The 9077-nt window shown below is 37.7% G+C and overlaps 1 pseudogene; it reads left to right on the forward strand.

Annotated features, from left to right (window-relative positions):
- Window positions 1-8865, forward strand: part of LOC101602115 — a 32744-nt pseudogene extending 23879 nt beyond the window's left edge.
- The last annotated feature ends 212 nt before the right edge of the window (window positions 8866-9077 follow it).

Consider the following 9077-nt stretch of genomic DNA (forward strand, 5'->3'; position numbering starts at 1 on the left):
GTGGATTTTATATATACTATATTCAAAAGTTGCCATGTGGGATTCATTATGTTACATTGCTTGCACCTCAGTTTTCAAGATAAGATTATTTTAGATAGATTTGTAAATGTGATGCCAACCAGAGTGAAGTTCAACAGGTTCTAGGTAAGAGAACCAATCTTAAGATATTTAAAAGAGCTATTTTTACAAATAATGTGATTAGAAGAGCACCAATTAAAGAGATTTTACCAAAAATACTCAGAAGAGACTTTGGAGCCAGATAGAACAGAATTTGCTAACCATTTTTTCAATGTCTTTATTGCATGCTTTTAGCTGTGTCACCTGGGATGATGAGGCAGACCTATAATACAAGCCACTCAGGAAACTAAGGCAGAAGGATAGCAGTGCAAAAAGGCCTACCCTTGCTATGTGGTGAGTTCAAAGTTAAACCAAGCAAATTTGTGAGACTCCATCTCAAAATAAAATGTTCTAAAAGGGCGCTGGAATGAAATACAGTCAAAGAGTACTTGCCTACCATGTATAGGGCCTTGTTTCAATCCTAAGTACTGCACGAACCCAAACAAGCAACCAACTAAACAAAAAACGTATCTTCTCTTTAGTACTCTTATCTCTGAAATAGAAGAGAATGAACATATATATGCTCGAATATTAACTAAAATAGCAACAAATAGTCAGAAATTATTAGTCTCCTATCCATTCTCTCCTGTCCTTTTATAACATCTAAAATTCATTAGTTATATATTCATCTAATCATTGAAGTGGCAATGTGGAAGAAATCACATTTACGAGTGCAATGCCCTTCAGAAGGGCAACACATTAAACAACTATATTTCAGCACTTTAGACATTAATCTGTGGAGCCTGGAGGGAAAGGACCATATACTTCTACTGAGGATCAAATGGCTGGCAAGATTGAGCATAGGAATTGCTTCTAGGGGTGGATAGAACCAAGGACATTGCAATGATGGGAAATAGACAGGACACAGGATGTCTAAAGATAGAGGCAAGAGTGTTCATTAAGGAAGAATGAGAAACCAAAAGGTAAATGAAATGACTTCTAAATTTTCCCAAGATGAGGCATGGGTAGAAGGTAATGCTTTCAAAGTAAAATATTATAATTGCTCATTTAGGTAATTAAAATATTAAAAATAACCAAATATAATTATGCTTCAAGTACATTTTTATGCACTTCACTTCATTTGTTGTTAGAAACTACTCTCTTAAGTAAGAGGTACAGCCATGTTCATTTCACAAATGAGCAAACAAGGCACAGCACAATTTACTTCCAAAACACAGAACTAATAAATGAAGATGCTCAAATTGAAATCCAAGCAGTCAAGTTTTAGAATGCATGCATTTCAACATGGAGCAACAGTCAGCTTTGTGATTACCAAGGGAAGACTTAACACCTTTACTTCTGTATGTTAAGGAGAAATAATAAGTATTTTATTTTAAAAAATCAACCAACTGGGAAGTAGATATCTGGGTTTTATCATGAGTTCTGTGAGCTGCAGAAGCTATGGTTAGGTCATTTTTGTCCTCTAGACTTCATTTGCTTGATTGGTCAGCTGATGTGATTGAGCCAAATAATTTTACCACTCCTTTCTGTTCTGGCTCGACAAAGCATTATAATACATTGGGACTTTTAAAATTATTCTGAATTTTATTATACATTTACATTGAAAATGTTTCATGTAATCTGAGTAACAATTCATCCTAATCCTCTTTCTTTCACAGCTACAGAATTTCAGTGGGAGTTGTAACTTTATTTCAGCTTTGGAATATATAATTATGATAGGCACATGCTGTTGATCTTGATTACCATAGAAACACATTGAAGTTTCTCTCACAGCCCTCTTGATTTTTGAATCTTTTCTGACTGCTCTCAAAGAGAAAAACCATCATTGTCTTCTTATTTATTTTTATTTTTAAATGGTTCATTGACCAAGAAGAACTGTTGCCAACAATATTGGAAAATGCAGGATAAACCCCTCTGTGCCCCACAAAAGAAAATATGAATGGTCTGCTACACATTTAATTAAATACATTTTTTTCTCCAGTAGCAGCTTAACTTAAATGGAATTTTTGGCATCATAAATTTCATGAAACAGCAGTAATTTCAGCTTCGTTTCCATTCTCTTGGCAGATTTTCTTGTACACTTGGCCTAGAAGAGGTATGACTATGTTCTATTTAGATTGATGGAGGATTAGGGACATTTGATTGAATGGCTGAACTAATGCAACCACATTTCCATTTGACACAGACATATAACTCGCCTTGTTTATTAGCTGCAGTACCAAGATTTGACCTCTTGTTTTCAAAGTTTAGTTCTTAAAATGTGGCTGCAAACTTTTCCTAATTTCACCTCTCTTTTCTACACACTAGCACTTTTCTCTCTCTCTGTTAAAGTTTGTTATATACATGCTTACCTTCTCTATTAATCTAATGTAGTAGTTACCTTCTTGTTTCTGGGACAAAACAACCAACCAGAAGCAGCATGTGGAAGGAAAGCAATGGGTATTGCTGCAGTCAGCTTAACATTGCTGGTAGAAATCACCCAACCAAGAGCAGCTTCTGGGAAAAAGAGGTTTATTTTGGCTGAGGGGCTCAAGGGGAAGCTCCATGATGGCAGGGGAAAACAATGGCATGAGCAGAGGGTGGACTTCACCCCCTGGTCAACATGAGGTGGACAATAGCAACAGGAGAGTGTGTCAAACACTGGCATGGGGAAACTGGCTATAATACCCATAAGCCTGTTCCCAACAATACATTGCATCCATGAGGCCTTAATTCCCAAATCTCCATCAGCTAGGAGCCTAGCATTCGGAATACCTAAGTTTATGGGGGACACCTGACTCAAACCACCACATTTTGACCCTAACCCCCTATAAACTGATATCCATACATGATTTAAAATGCAATGCATTCATCCAACTTTAAAAGTCCCCATAGTTTTTATCAATTCCAATGACGTTCTTACATCCCCATAATTCAAGATCTTTCATCTGAGCCATAATACCAAAATAATCCCCCCAAACCCATAATGGCATAGAATAAACATTCCCACTGCAAAAGATGTCATTGCATAACAAAGAAATATTCAAGCAATACAAGATTTAAAACAATCAGGGCATACATGAAACTTTGTAGTTTTAAGTGAAACAACTCTAGTCAGTGACAAATCTCCAAGTTTGATAATTCTAACCAGCAACCAGTCTCTGGCATTCCAATTCTGCCCCTCCAGCTAGGCTACTCACAATACTGGGAAACTGCACTGGGGCCAGCAGTTTTCCTTAGCAGCCGTCTCATGGTCCTTGCATCTCCACTGGGTCTCCACTGCAACTCATGGTTCATCCTCATGGCCCCATGGAGTCTCCATGCAGGCAACCAGCAAACCTGCTTCACACTGCCCATGGCCATTTCCAAAACACAAGACCGTGTTGCAAACTCAATGACCCTCTCCTGTATTTCTTATATTCCACAATTCCAGGTAGGGTGCCAATTTGTTAATTCATGGGGAAATAAAGCAGACTTTGAAGAATCGGACACTTCTTGAGCACTCAGGCCCTTCCAAAAGAGTTTACATTCTTCTTGTTGCCCCAGTGCAGGCCAGCTATCCCAGTCTCAAAGGTTGTAATCTCTCAATTGCAGCTGAATGGGCAACAGTTCACCCAAAGTTGTTTTTTTTTTTTTTTTCTGTGTCATATCCCTCTGCTCACACCAGTTCATTTCTACACAAAGCAACAACCCTGCACAACTTCTCAGGACATAGGCATAACAGCAAGCCTCACACAAACTGGTAGCCCAGTCCAAACAAAGCTTCTTCTCATCCTCATAAGCCAAACCTCACAGTCCATAGTTGTTGTTGCATTCAGGTCTTTCAACTCTGACAAGAATAGTCCATCAAGCTGTACTTACAGCACTGCAAGTCATCTCTTAAGCCAAGGTTTCAACTCCTTCCACATCCCTCTTGAAAATCAGCTCCAAAAGGCCAAAGCCACACAGTCAGGTGTCTGGCAGCAATCCCAAACCTTGGTACCATTTTACTGTTGCAGTTAGGTTCACATTGCTGATAGAAATCACCTGACCAAAAGCAGCTTCTGGGAGAAAGATGTTTATTTTGCTTACAGGCTCAAGAGGAAGCTCCACAGTGGCAAGGTAAAATGATGGCATGAGCAGAGGGTGGACATCATTCCCTGGTCAACACAAGGTGGCCAATAACAACAGGAGAGTCTGATAAACACTGGCATGGGGAAACTGGCTATAACACCCATAAGCCTACCCCCTACAATACACTGCCTCCATGAGGCCTTAATTCCCAAATCTCCATCAAACTTAGCATTCAGAACACCTAATTTTATGGGGAACAGCTGACTCAAACCACCACAGGTATTTTTTGACTTAGAATTTCAAGGGGATGCTTCATCATGGGAGGGAATGCATGGTAGAAGTAGATAGCTTTGCATCACATCTTCAAGTCAACAGGCAAAAAGTAGAAAGATAAACTTGAGCTTGGCAAGAGTGGCTGGGCTATAACACAAAAAGGCCCAACCCCAGCAACAAATTTCCCAAACAGTACCAGATTGAGATGAATTATGAGGTTTAATATCTTACACACACACACACACACACACACACACACACGGTTATCAAGGACATTTCATATTGAAACAACCATATGTAACTAATCTAATTTCCTTGTGGATGGGAACCACATCCCTTAGTGAGTATTCTCATGAACTCTAGAATATAGTTGAACATAAAATAGGTGTCCAGTGCAAAATAGCTGAAGAATATAATTTTGCCAAATTTATGAAGCTGCTCATAATACATCTTTCTTCAAAAGCAATGTACCTAATGAAAGATTTTTTTTTTTTTGGTTTTTCAAGGTAGAGTCTCACTCTAGCCCAGGCTGACCTGGAATTCACTATGGAGTCTCAGGGTGGCCTTGAACTCACCGAAATCCTCTTACTTCTGCCTCCCAAGTGCTGGGATTAAAGGCGTGAGCCAAAACACCCAGCAGAAAAAACAATTTTAAGACATTAATTTTCTTCAAATTATAGAATAATATTGCAGTCATCTTCAAATTGCTGGCATAAAAACAACTCAACACAAAGCAGATTGTAGGAGGATAGGGTTAATTGTGGTTTACAGACTTGAGAGGAAGCTTCCTGGTGGCAGGGAAAAACGATGGCATGAGCACAGGGTGTATATCACCTTCTGGCCAACATTAGGTGGACAATAGCAGAAGGAGAGTGCATCAAACACTGGAAAGTGGAAGCTGATTACAACACCCATAAACATGCTTCCAATAATATATCACCATCAAGAAGCTCCAATTCCCAAATTACCACCACCTGGGGACCTAGTATTAAGAACACATAAGTTTATAGGAGACATCTGTATCAAACCAGTACAGATAGTACACTCCCCAAGACACTAAATATAACATTAGACCCTAATGTATTTGATGTACAATTTACCTTCATGCTGTCACATAGGAGTTTGCCAATTTATGAAAATATGTTGCATGTAGAAGAAATACTGATCTACCTCTAGGATATATTGGGTCTCCTGTTTTCTCATTATGAATGAAGGGAACATGGAATGTTCCAATTTTAAGATAGCCAACTGTATCAGTAACCTTAGAAAATGCCAAAATTGAAGGGAGAAGACTATGAAAAATGGGAGAAACTTTCTAATAGCAGTAAAATCCATCATTCTATTCAGGAAATCTATCTGACAGGTAAAATACAATTAAAATAAGTTTGAGATTTCTCAACAATAACTCTTTGTAATTCTGTGGGTCACTATTTAGGGCAGCATAATTGTGATTATCTCATATTATTTGCTGAGTTGAATTTTGTCCTCTGCACAAATGTGTAAGACCCCTCTGCCTGCAATACTTCCAATTATAACCTTATTTTGAGCTGATATCTTTATAGAGGCAATCAAATTAAAGTGATATGATTTTGGTGGGTACTAATTACCATTTGACTGGCCTCTTTATATAAAAATTGACACAGAGGTATACACGCATAGAGGAAATGAAATGTGAAAACCCTTAGAGGAAAGATAGCTATTTACAAGACCTGGAGATGGATCTGTAATGGATTCTTCCCTTGGGAACCTCAAAAGGAACAAACCCTACTAACACTTTAATTTCTACACATCAATTCTCCATAGTTATGAGATACTAATGTTAGTCACTTAGACCATTCAGTCAAAGGTACTTTGCCAAACATTTCTATTACACTAATACCCTCTTACACTACAGAAATCAATGAAAAATTAGGACTCATCTAAGCACTTACCAAAACCAACTCAAAATGTAGTAAAACCATAAATGTAAGACCTAAAACTATGAATAACTAGAAAATATAGAAGAAAAACCTCAAAACAATGGAATGGACAAAGATGTTTTGATAAGACCACCAACAGGTATATGAAAAATTACTTAATATTAGCAATCATCGAAAAAAGCCAACAGAAACCACAATAAGAAATCACTCTACTCCAGTTAGAATGATTATATTAAAATAAATACCACAAGAGCATTGGCTAAGGTAAGAAAAAAAGAACCCATTAATATTATTAGGGGGATAAAAATGCAGTAGACAGTTTCAGGTCCTTGAGATGAACTTCTAGACCCAGCACAGTTATGGTGGAAGCGATTTATTGAAGCTTACAGATCCAGGGGAAGTTTCATAATGTCAAAAGAAGCTGTCCCTGCTTTCACAGGTCCAGGAAGAGAGAGAGAACCCACAAGCCAAAAATCCAAAAGCCACACAGCACACTCCAGGTAGAACTAGGCACTTTGATATTTTCAGATTGGAATTTCAAACCCACCATCACACCTTAAAATCCACCCAGTGACACCTCCTTAAGTGAAGAGGCTACAGTTCCAAACTACAAACTAATAAAACACTGACAATATGAGGGACCATTTATTCAAACTCCCACAATAAATCAGTTATAGTCATTGTGGAAAATGGTATAGAGGATATTCAAAAAGTTAAAAATAAAACTAACAAACACATGATCCCACAGTCCCATGAGTTTGTGTATATCAAAATATACTGGAATTAATATGTAGAAGAGACAATTGCATGTTCATTGCAATACAATCCAAAATAGATAAGAAATTGAAACAACTTAAGCATCCATCAACTGGTAACTATATAAAGAAAATATGGTACAGATTTCTGAACAAATAATATTCATTGATAAGATGAATGATGTCATTTTGCAGCAACACTGGCTGACCTAGAAATTATCATGTTAAGTGAAGGACATCAGGCATGGAAAAAGAAATACCATATAAACTCACTAATATTTGGAATCAAAAACATTGGTCTCATAAAATTTGAGAAATAGATTAGTTACAAAGAGTTATTGAAGTGAGTGAAGAAACAGTATTCACTGGTTACTAAGGTATAGTGAGTTATGATAGTTGTAGCCACAATAGAATGACTATAGATAATGATATATTGTGTATTTCAAAACACTAGAAGAAAGGATTTTGATGCTCTCATCATAAAGAAATGACAAATGTTTGAAGAATATTCATGCATACTCTGACTTCTTCAACATTAGACAGTTGTGAACTTCATAATCAACTACCCAACCATGTCATATATGCTCTTGCAAGAGAATACTCCCATGAAGATTAATTATGAGTATATAACTTTGAGGTGTGTTGGCATCAGAAGACAGAAAGAAAAAAAATGAACAAACTTATTTGTTTATGTGAGAGCACCTTTTCAACACTGGAAGAGTGAGAATATCTTGTAAAGTGGATGGCTGTCTTGTCATCCTGGTGTATGGAGCTCAGGACATGGATTAGTCCACTTTCAACCAGTAACCACTTGTTAAATAGTATTTCCTGAGTTGACTATTTGGAATGTGATTTGAAGTAGACCGAATTACTCCTCCTGGTTGCATTTCTTTAGTTAACATTACTGAACCATATCTGGGACCACCTTTCACCCACCAAAAGTCACCACAGATGACGGTATATTATGGGAAGAATTATTGTGAAAATGGCTGTGATAATTGCATTGAGATAATAAAATATGTGTTCAGCTTTTAGAGAGTCCCCACTTATCAAAACGATGGGCTGGGGAACAGATGAAGGGTTTCTATTGCTCACTGACCTGATTTGCTTGCAGTTTCCCAGCCATGTCATTCAGTTGGGTTTGCCAATGGTAACTACATTGTCCAACCTCACCCCAGAGTATGTGGATGGCATGCACAGCTTGTATACAAAGTCCAAACCCAAAAGAGATACAAGCATTTTCAAATTCCAGAATTTGGAGACAATTTGGAATTTATTAATGTAGAGAAAAACTCAAGCCCACTTTTCTTCACTGGACATAAGTTGATATGTGTGCACTCAGAGATTTCATGTGGCAAAAAGATGCAAGAACTAGGGAATTCTATAATAGAATTTTCTGAAATCTGGCAGTCTTAGATTACATTAGCCAGCTGGTACCTCCACTTCCAATGGCACTTAGCCCTTTACATGGTCTGACACCCTATCATGTCCCTTTCAGTACAGTTGCACTCAGTATTATCTATTCTGATGTCATTCCCACCCATATACTACACAGTGAATGCTAGATGGCTTGGCCTTTGCAAGATTGTGGATGACATGAGAGGACATACAAGGTGGACCATCCTTCTGGCCCAGAACCCAATATGTGACTGTTTGGGCCTGGCATCTGTAGAGGCACTACCATGGAGAAGCAGCTAAACAATATCCTCATACTTCTGACCCCAGCAGAGATAAGAACTGTCAACTGTCCTGCGGGAAGGAAACAGCCTCCAATGAGCAGACAGTTGACAGAAAGTATAAAACTGTAATCTATCTTAATGTAAGGAATTGCTCCTTCAAACCCATGCTGACCAAAAAGTGGTCCTTTTTCTTAGGAAGGAAAACAATAAATAAGGCTCGCAGTGCCAAGTATAATGACAGCCATCCTGCAAAAACACGATGAAACATATCCAAATAATTTACTAGAAATACAAGCATCAACTATTTTGAGTTTCCCTATGTGCTAAATGGATATTATTTA

The sequence above is a fragment of the Jaculus jaculus genome, chromosome X, assembly GCF_020740685.1.
Source record: "Jaculus jaculus isolate mJacJac1 chromosome X, mJacJac1.mat.Y.cur, whole genome shotgun sequence".
NCBI classification, from domain to species: Eukaryota; Metazoa; Chordata; class Mammalia; order Rodentia; family Dipodidae; genus Jaculus; species Jaculus jaculus.